Raw genomic sequence first — 11,141 nt, 5'->3', positions numbered from 1 at the left:
TCAATGTGTAGTTTTTGAGGCTGGACTGCTCGTTTCTGAATGAGTGTTCCCAAATATTTCACTGGAACAGTTGTTTGTACTTTTTCAGGTGCTACTTCTAGACCATGCTCCTTAAGAGTTTGAACCAAGTGTTTTAAGGTTGTGTTAATGTCTCCCTCCCCGCATAGCAAAATATCATCCATATAATGATAGAGAACCCAATTTTGATGTGTATCTCAAAACTGACGCAACGCGCGAGAAACAAACCACTGACACAGAGTTGGGGAATTTTTCATCCCCTGTGGTAACACCGTCCAATGATAGTGCTGTACTGGTTCTTGATTGTTGATCGTCGGGATCGTCATCGCAAATCTGGGTTGATCGTCCGGATGGAGTGGAATAGAACAGAAACAATCTTTTATGTCAATTACAGCAACTGGCCAGTCTTGGGGTAACATGGATGTCCAGGGCAGGCCTGGTTGCAATGGTCCCATGTCTTCAAGAACAGCATTGACTGCCCTAAGATCATGCAAAAGACGCCAGGCACCTGACTTCTTTTGGATGACAAACACAGGGCAATTCCATGGACTGGTGGTTGGGACTAAATGTCCTTTTTTCTACTTCTCGTTGTACTAATATCCGTAATTGAGACAATTTTTCCACTGGTCAACCCACACCGGCTGTTGGGTCTTCCAATTCATGGCTATGGCTGGCGGGAATTGGCCAGCGGCCCCTACGAAAAATGGGGATCAGTGTTCAATTGTGGATCAGAAACTATGCGAAGCGATAGACCTTGCATAGCATCTCGTCCCAACAGAGGTAAAGGAAGCCCTTTTAACACAAATGGTCTGATCACAGTTGACGGGTGATGATCTCTATCTCCCAATATTTGAATTTGGATGGGTAAAATACTTTTTCGGGTACCTTGACTGCCACCAAACCCCAGTCACGGAGACACTAATCTCTTCCAAGGGCCATACTTTGGGCCAAATTTCTTGGGAAATCACAGTGACATCAGCCCCAGAGTCTAAAAGGGCTCGAATTTGAATGCCCTGTCCCCATTGTTCGCCCACTGGTTGTAAAAGACATCCAATCATAGGATGTGTTGACATATCCAATACTAAATGAGCCATAAAAGTATCTTCTGGAATATACATTGGTATTTCAGTGAGGGGAACTATAGTGGCTTGTATCGTGTCATTTGTTTCATTGTACATTTCCGGAATAATATCAACCCCCCATTTATGAGCCCCATTGCCCACTAGAATGCCACCCACATTCTCTCCTGATCCTCCTCCCTTCAAAGTTATCGTTGTGGGTTGGCCCACCCAAACCCCTGTGGTTGTTCTTAAAGGCCGTCGGTTGTGATCTTCCAGGGCAGGAGCTTGTCCTTTTGCTGTCCAATCGTCGGTGATTCTCAGCATTCTGCGGGATATGCTTGACAGGACGGATTGTTCTCTGGCAGCCCTGCCCGCCCCGTGCTGGGACCGCCCCTGTAGTTTCCCTGATGTTCCCCGGCAAATCCGGGGTGACCGCTGCATCCCAGTATCGGGAGCCAGGACGGACCTGTCGATGACTGGTATATAAGAGGCAGGAGAAGGGTAAGCACACCCCCTCGCAATTGCGCTTGGTACATTTTTGCAGCTGCTGAAAGGTTGTCAATTGGAGCGATGATTGTATGATGTGAATGTTTGGAAATTTAATGTTAAAGATTTTGTGTGAGTATGTGGAAATGTTATGTTGAGATTTATATGTGTATATATGCTTGTTAATGTGTAAATGTCTAAAACTGTGAATTGAATGTTTGAGGAAAAGAGACGCAGCTCAGCTGCAGAGCGTGTGTGGAGTTCTGATCCACAGTTTCGTAACTCCACAAGGGGTACGGCCGGAGACGAACGAAGTGTGACTCCCTGATGATTTGGAACTTGAATTTATATGTTAGCGTTGTAATTGTAAGTTTGAGTTTGATTATCTTAATCACTTTGTGGTGTTAGTATAAGAAAGTCCCTGTATGGTGCACCACATAAATGTGGGTATTTGAATGGTGTCTTTTACATGCAGGAAATGAGTGTATGCCCTCATATGTCCTGGAATGTGTGTGGTGTAAACAGAGGTTGCAAATAGATTGTGGAGGGGATATTGAATGCCCTGAGTGTCGGGTTTGGACTCCCTGGGATAAGAGGGGACGGGCTACGTACACAGTTGAGACTGTTTGTGGTTGGAAAGGTAGCCGAAATAGTGAAATTGGTGTGTGGAAAGGAAAATTTAATCCCGGAAATTCGGGATGTGTGGGAGGAAAACTGGGAGAAGACTATAAAGAGGTGTAAGAAACGATTTGCATGGAAGCTTATTAAAAGGAGAAGTTATAAAATGGGAAACAATCAAGGGGGAATATTGAGGAAGAGTCCTCTGGGTTGTGTAATTGCCCACTGGAAAGATATTGTTGGGACCGGAGGTACGGAAAATAAAAAGAACCTTATTAAATATTGCAATCAATGGTGGCCGTTGTATAAGTTAGAAGGTGATGCTAAGTGGCCACTTAATGGGTCAATAGATTATAATACTCTATTACAACTAATGCTGTTTTTAAGGAGAGAAGGAAAATGGGATGAGGTTTCGTATGCAGACATGTTTTTCATCCTCCGAAACCATCCGGAGTGGCAAAGGGACTGTGGAATGGTACCCCCACAGGACCCCATGGTGCTCGCAGTTGAGCGAGAAAACAACAAGGAGCTTAGAGGTAAACTGAGGCAGTGTTGTTCGGCATGTAGTATTGGACAAAGATGTACTAAGGCAAATAAAATCCATCAGGCACCAGAACAAGATCTAACTGATTTGTTTAAGCCTCCCCCTCGACCACAGGAACAGGATGCAGACTCGGATAGAACTCCAACCCCCCTGGACAGCCCTGTATCTTCCCGTACTAGGAAGAAAACTACCTCAACAGCTTTACAAGCACCTCTCCGAGAGGCGGTGAGGCCGGATGGTGGGTCGATGTTAATCAAAGTACCCTTTTCTACTGCTGACCTAGGGGAATGGAAAAAGGTGGCAAAAGATTATAGGAGTGATCCGGTAAGTGTAACTAAGCATTTCCAATTTATTGTAAAACAGCATAACCCTGATTGGAAGGATATACAGCTATTATTGGAATATATGACTGAGACAGAGAAACAGCTGATTTTAAAAACAGCAGGGAACCTAGCTGAAGATCATTATAAGATCACAGGAGGGGACATTAAGGAATATTTCCCTCTCCAAGACCCAAAGTGGGATGTTAATAGATCTGCACATATGGAAAGATTGCAGGGGTATCAGGGTTGGATTACAAAAGGAATGGAGAGGGCAATCCCCAAAACTATAAATTGGTCAGCTTTATATGCAGTCAAACAGAGTCCTTCCGAGTCTCCATCTGAATTCCTGGATCGACTGAGGGATGTAATGCGCCGCAGCACACCGCTGGATCCTGGGTCAGAGGTAGGAGTACAACAATTGGTCTCCCTGTTATAAACGCTCGTGACAAATTGGAGGAGCCAATTTGTATTGGATAAAAAAAATCGAATTTATTAGCAAGCGATAAGAGAGCAAAACAGCGCTGGGCGGCCGGGGAGGCAATGCTCCGCCACAGGCCCGCAACTTTATGTTACCGTTACATTCCTTATATACATTTCATGTACCCCTTTCTTGTAAGTCTCCGCCTTGTCCTGCTTCTTCTTTCTTCACTTGTGCAGGTCTGTTACTATGCAGATTCGGTAAATTTTCTCAAGGATGAGTATCTTTTGATGTAGAATGTCTTTTGATATGGAGAAATACAGTCTTGGTAAATTGCAGCTGTTGTCCTTCCTCTCCTTATCTAGTAAGTTATAGATGTTGTTCTTTTCCCTCCTTATCTAGTAAGTTATAGCCATTGCCCTCTTCCCGTAACCTTTACGCATCACTTAAGCAAGCTTTGTTATTTACACAAGGCATATGTTAACTCTCAATATGTCTCTTCCCCATCTCAATTTCATGAACAAAGTTAACCCGTTAATTACATCCCTGTTTTTGGGTCAATCTACAGGGGATATAAGGGGCAAACTTCAGAAATTACACCCTACAGAGGGTAGGAATTTAGAAATATTATTGGATGAAGCATGGAGAGTATTTAGTAACAGAGAAGAAGGATATAGGCAGGGGCAAAGGAAATTAATGGCTGTTATCCAGGAAGAAAGAGGAAGAGGGCCTAGACGAGACTTGCCCCGACTGGGCAAGGATCAATGTGCTTTGTGTAAGAAATTCGGTCATTGGAAAAAGGAATGCCCAAAGAACAAGAAGGAGGATCAGAGGGCTCAAACAGGAAGAACGGTAGCCCACGTGAAGGGAGATTGACGGGAACCTGGGGAATCTACCCTAGCGGATCCACTAGTTATAATTAAGCTAGGGAAAACACAACAAGAGGTAGAATTTTTGGTAGATACAGGAGCAACATACTCGGTTCTGAACCAAGCTTTGATGCCCCTGGGAGATGATTATGTCATGGTGAAAGGAGCGACTGGCCAAAGTGAAAAAGCATATTTTTGTAAACCTTTAGAATATAAATTAGGAAAACAGTGGGGCATTCATAAATTTTTATATATGCCCAACTCCCCAAAGGCACTTTTGGGAAGGGACTTGTTGGAACAATTGGGAGCAAAAATTGTATTGGAAAAGGGAGAAATTACTCTGGAGGTAAAAGATCAGCAATATATTCAAATATTGAGCCTAACCTTAACCAGTCTCCCCCTAGAAGGAAGCATTAATGAGGACATCTTAAACCAAGTGTACCTGGGGGTATGGGCTACTGATGCACCTGGAAGAGTGAAAAGTGCTCCACCTGTTGAAGTTAGGATCAAGGAAGGCCAAAAGCCGGTAAGAATTAAACAATATCCCCTAAAGAAGGAAGACAGAGAAGGAATCCGGCTGGTGATAGAAAAATTTTTGCAGTTGGGATTACTAAAAGAGTGTGAATCTGAATTCAATACCCCTATATTACCTGTTCGGAAGCCCGATGGGCCATATCGGGTGGTCCAAGACTTACGGGCGGTGAATAAGATAACTGAAGATCTTTACTCGGTAGTGGCGAACCCATATACCCTGTTGACCGTATTAACACCTGAATTGACTTGGTTTACTGTTTTAGATTTGAAGGATGCTTTCTTTTGCCTCCCTCTCCATGAGACCAGCCAAAAATTGTTTGCATTTGAATGGGAAAACCCCAAGAGTGGTCGAAAGACCCAGCTCACTTGGACGGTGTTGCCACAAGGATTTAAGAATAGTCCTACCAATTTCGGCAATCAGCTTGCGAAAGACTTAGAATCCTGGGAAACCCCGTCTGAGGAGGGAAAGCTGTTGCAGTATGTGGATGATATCCTGATTGCCACCAAGACAGAGAAAGATTGTATGAAGTGGACGGTGAGTCTGCTGAATTTCCTGGTACTTCAAGGGTACCGGGTATCCAAGAAGAAGACACAGGTAATGCAACGCAAAGTGAATTATTTGGGCTATGAAATTAGTGTGGGACAAAGAACTTTGGGACAGGCCCGTAAAGAGGCAATATGCCAAACTCAGAGACCTCAGACAGTAAAAGAGTTACGGACTTTTCTGGGAATGACGGGGTGGTGCTGATTGTGGATCTATAATTATGGATTGCTTGTTAAACCACTGTATGCGCTGACAGCCACTGAGCAGAAACACCTTGAGTGGAACAAGGAGACCGAACGAGCCTTTGAGCTACTGAAAAAGGCTTTGATGTCGGCCCCGGCCTTAGGACTCCCACATGTGAGTAAGCTGTTTCTTCTTTACTCCCACGAGAAGCAGGGCATTGCCCTGGGAATATTAGCACAAAACCTGGGTCCATATCGACGGGCAGTTGCCTACCTCTCTAAGCAGTTAGACACGACTGCAAAAGGTTGGCCTGGATGCCTGCAGGCGTTTGCAGCTGTAATACTGAACATACAGGAAGCCCGAAAGTTTACTCTGGGCCAGAAAATGACTGTTTTGGTGTCTCACACAGTATCAGCAGTACTGGAAGCAAAGGGTGGACATTGGCTCTCTCCACAAAGATTCCTGAGATATCAAGCTATATTGGTAGAGCAGGAGGATGTGGAGATTGTAGTCACTAACATTGTCAACCCAGCTTCTTTTCTCAGCAGGAACACAGGAGAACCGGTACATCATGACTGTTTGGAAACCATCGAAGCAACATACGCAAGCCGCCCAGACCTGAAAGACAGCCCCATGGAAAGTGGGGAAACTTGGTTCACAGACGGAAGCAGTTACGTCCTAAATGGTAATCGACATGCGGGATACGCCATCACCACCAGCCAAGAGGTAATAGAATCGGGGGCTTTGCCCATGAACACCTCCACACAGAAGGCAGAAATAATTGCTCTAACCCGCGCCCTGGAATTGGCCCAGGGCAAAGTTGTGAACATTTATACAGACTCAAAATATGCCTTTGGAGTTGTACACGCACATGGAGCAATTTGGAAGGAGAGGGGACTATTGAATTCCCAGGGGAAAAATATCAAACATGCAGAAGAAATTATGAAGTTACTGGAAGCTGTCCAGCTCCCTAAGAAAGTAGCAATTATGCATATTAAGGCACACCAGAAAGTGAGCTCAGATTTGGAAAAAGGGAATGAACTGGCGGACAGAGAGGCAAAACAAGTGGCCAAAACAAAGGTAAAAATAGAAGGGGCTTTAATTCCTGATAGACAAATCTCCCTAAAAGGTAAGCCAGAATGTACCAGGGAAGATCAGAAGCTTATTACAGATTTAGAAGGGTCATATAATGAAGAGGGGTGGGTTCATACCCCACAGGGAAAGCTAATCATTCCCTCTTGCTTACTGTGGCATTTGATACGGGAGGAGCATAGGAAAAGACATTGGGGGACAGAGGCTCTGTATAATCATTTGATAAGAGAAATTGTGGCTAGAAATTTATATACCACGGTGAGACAGGTGACTCAACAATGCGATCTTTGCCTTCAGACTAATCCTAAGAATACCCCCAAACTAGAAATGGGTCAGATTGGGAAAGGCAATGGGCCTGGACGGCAATGGGCCTGGACAGCAATGGCAAATTGATTTCACAGAACTTCCGAGAAAAGGGGGGTATCGATATTTATTGGTATTAACTGATACCTTCTCAGGTTGGCCAGAAGCATTCCCAACAAGAACAGCTAAAGCTCGGGAGGTAACTAAAATACTGGTGCAAGAGATAATACCATGCTTTGGGGTTCCAGCAACCATGTCCTCTGACAGAGGACCACATTTTGTCTCAAAAATAGTACAACAAATTAGCCGCCATTTGGGTATAGATTGGCAGCTTCATACTCCATATCACCCCCAGTCGAGTGGTCAAGTGGAAAAAATGAACCACTTAATCAAACAGCAAATTGTGAAATTGGGACAAGAAGCAAATCTGACATGGCCTCAGTCTCTCCCTTTAGCCCTTTTGCGTATACGAACAAGACCAAGGGCGAGGGAAAGACTGAGCCCCTTTGAAATGTTGTATGGACGACCCTATGAAATACAGAAAGGGGTGTCTGTGCAAGCTGGGGACGAAATTGTGACCTCTTACATGGTAGCATTGAGTAAGCAGCTCAATAAAATCAGGAAGCATGTGGTAGGGACTCGAGGGAGAGGTTTGGATGGGCCTGTACATAATATACAACCAGGAGATTATGTGTATATAAAGTCTCTTACAGAAAAAACCCTGGAGCCACAGTGGGAAGGACCATTCCAAGTACTACTCACCTCCTTTACTGCAATCAGAATCAAGGAACAGAACGCTTGGATTCATCACACCAGAGTGAAAAAGACACCCAAAACTCCATGGAAGGTCACCACAAAACCCGATGGACACTTAGTTTTTACGCGGTAATATGGGCAACTGTGGGGACAAGGAGCGTAGCATGGGATGGGAACATGTTTGTTCAACTCACAAGATGATACTCCATGGGGATTCACTGAGATATGGGAAAAATTAACCTCCTGGTTGCCAAATTTGGCATGGTTGAAGCAATTGTTTGTCACTGTAATAATCATCATTCTCTTGTCTGTGGTCCTTTGCATAGTGGTTCAATGTGGCTTTTGGTGCTATAAGAGTACAGGAGACTCTTACAGCGAATGGAAAAAGAATCAGTTGCGACGAAAACTCGAGTCCAACAAATATTTTGAGAGAATGCTAGATAGGGAAACAATGCATTAGAAGTACTAGAGTTGGATATAGTAAAAGAATTTACTATTTTCTGGAAAAGGGGGGACTGAGACGGGGAGCCAAAGGAACCTTAGTAGATATAGTAGATATATGGATGTAGATAGGAACTGTTTAATAATTATCTAGCTTATAATGAAGTTAAAGAAATTTCAGTAGAGGTAGACATGGCCCAAGGGGATGAGAAGTGATGTTTAACGTTTGCATTGTTGAGGCTGGCTGGGGCAGGAGATAGTCCCTGATAAGAAGCAGAAGTCGACCCCAAGAACCAGCCAAGACCGGCCTTGTGATTTGGATAAATGCCAAGGAGCGACTGAGTCTGCGCAGGGACAGAAGGTTAAGAGTTCACCGCGAAGAAGACATACAGCCTTCATCTTCACGACCACCAGACGACCACCATAAGGAGGCACTGCGCAAGCGCAGTTGAGAGGAGACTATGGAAATTACTTCCTGGAGCTAATTTTAATATGAAGCGGGGATAGGTAATGCCTATGTATAGGTGTATTGCGAAACTCTATGTATATGTAACACTTGACTGTATAAATTTAAAGCGAACTGCCAAGTCAGGCGTGCATGACTTTGGTGGGACTACCCCCCGTGCTGCCCAGCGCTGAATGAATATACCTACTTTACAATCTCACTGATTGTGGAGTCTGTGCTGTGTTTGAAACTTTACGTGCTGCCTTCCTGAGACGACTACTTCCCTGCTTTATATAAGTGATAGTAAAATTGCCCCTTCGGGGAAAGAAGTTTTGTTTGATTTTTTAGAAAAACATAAAGCACGACCCTCTGTGCCTGGGGTAGACTGGGCTCAGGGAAATTGGTATAATCTGCAGAGAGTTGTTGACTGGATGGTCGCTTTACAGGAAGATGCTAGAGTGCAGTCGGGGAAAGGAAAAGCAATTGTCTGTGCCGTTCTCGGTGCCAGTCTGGCTGCAGCAGTGGAGGATAGGGATTGCCACCTCACTGCAGAATCTCAAATTATTGAATCCCTCTAAAACCTTGTTCAGTCCCTTCTGGGACAAGTGGTGGGATTAAAAGCACAACTTGAATCAGAAAAGAACCAAGTGAAACATTTGCAAATTGCTCTTAAGGAGCAGCTCCTTGCAGATACTGTCTGTGAGGAAATTCCTCCAAGATCAGAAATTGGCTACCCCTTTAAGGACCTGCAGGCAGCAAAAGAGAGAATGGAGAAGTTGGAGCTGCCTTCATTGCGACCCTTAGTCAAAACTGAATATATTTACGATGATGAGCAGGACCAGTTCCCCCAAGTTACAACTAAAGAGGTTCCCTATACTGCCACCGAGTTGGCAAAACTAAAAAAGGAATTTGGCCGAACCCCTAAGGAGTCAGAAAGAGAGTATGTGTGGAGAGTATCGTTGTCGAGGGGGGACCAGATTCTGTTAAGTGAAAAGGAGGCAGAAGGGTATTGGGGACCGGGAGTGTTTTTAACTACTGGGGATTACCGTGCCCCCTGGTCTTTAACCCAACGGGCAGCCTATTGGGCGGGAGGTTTGAACCCCTTGGAGAGGGGGGATCCCCTCGAGATTACGGGGACTGTTGATCAATTAGTGGAGAGTGTGCAAAAGGCAGCTTGTCTGCAGATGATGTATGATCGAAAATTGGAGCCTACACAGGAGTCCCCGATGATGATGTCGGTGGATCCTGAGCGAATGACTCCCCTTATAAGGGGACTCCCTGATTCTCTGAAACCGGTTGGTATCCAATTACAAGGAAAGATACAGGTGATGCCCCAGGGCGAGAGTGTTGGGATTGCTTTAGGAGGATCAGCACCTGCCTGATCAGCACCTCCAACCCCCAGATAAGAAAATGTAGACTTGGGGAGAAGTGGCCCAGGAATTAATTAATTACAGGTGCAAGTATGGTCCCGTTAACCCTCCAGCCACCAAAACGGACTCCAGGGGCTTGAGGCGGGCTGAAGTAAAACAGTTCCGCACCCTGGGAGTGATAAGAGAACACACCTTGCTAAACGGCTGTGGGAGAGAGATATCCCGAACAAACATGGGAGCCCCCAGAGCACTGTTTGCACGGCCCCTTGGTCGGGACCCGAACTCAGCGAGTTACAAGCTGAGTTTTCGCGCAAGCTGGGTGAAACCAAAACTGAGTATTTGTGGAGAGTTTCTCTAATGGGGGAGGATCAGATACTGTTGAGCGATGATGAAGCAAGAAGTTACTGGGGACTGGGAGTGTTTCTGAGTGCTGGACCAGCAGGTGATCAGTCGATAACATCCCAAGTAGCCTACTGGGCTGGGGGTGCGGACCCCAGGGAGAGAGGAGAACCTGTTACTATCTGGGTAAAGGGACTGTCAGAGTTAACGGACAGAGTGCAAAAAGCCGCCTGTGTTCAGGCCATGTATGATACAGGACAGCAAGGGATACCGATGACTGCACTGGTGGATCCCCGCCACCTTAGACCCTTTATTAGAGACCTGCTGGATGTTTTAAAGATACACGTCCAGTCCCTCACCCTCAGAGAAAGAATTCTGGGGGTCATTGAGTGCAACCAGCAGAACCCCCAGAAGCTGCCTGTGCATGTGACAACTTGGGAGGAAGTACAGCACAGCATAGTAGTTCACAGGCGCGAGATGGGATGGGTGTAGCCAAGCGGTGGCACGGAGGGCAGCAGGAAGGTCTGGCCAGCCAGTTGTAAACCCCGCCCCGAGTGGTCTCAAACTTGTGGGCCATCGGGTCGGAATTACGGTCCTGGAAGGAACGCTCTCTGGCAGAAGGCACCGGCACTGGGGGCACCCTGAGCAATGCTGCACAGGCAGTCCACTGACGACATCCGGAAGCTGGTGAAATTGCTGGAGGGGAAAGCTAGAGATCAAAGGGAAGTGCCAGCAACCCCGCCCCCTCGGGAAGAGAAACGGGACCCTTTCGTGGCACTGCGAGAGGAACTGGAAGG

General features: G+C 45.7%; 1 pseudogene; it reads left to right on the top strand.

Moving 5' to 3' along the window:
- Positions 1 to 7,883: 7,883 nt before the first annotated feature.
- On the top strand, positions 7,884 to 10,363 carry LOC121232855 (annotated as a pseudogene).
- Positions 10,364 to 11,141: the final 778 nt, after the last annotated feature.

Source organism: Aquila chrysaetos (genome assembly GCF_900496995.4).
Source record: "Aquila chrysaetos chrysaetos chromosome W unlocalized genomic scaffold, bAquChr1.4 W_unloc_1, whole genome shotgun sequence".
Lineage (NCBI taxonomy): Eukaryota > Metazoa > Chordata > Aves > Accipitriformes > Accipitridae > Aquila > Aquila chrysaetos.
The sequence above is the reverse complement of the archived record's forward strand: the minus strand, read 5'-3'. Positions and strand labels throughout refer to the sequence as shown.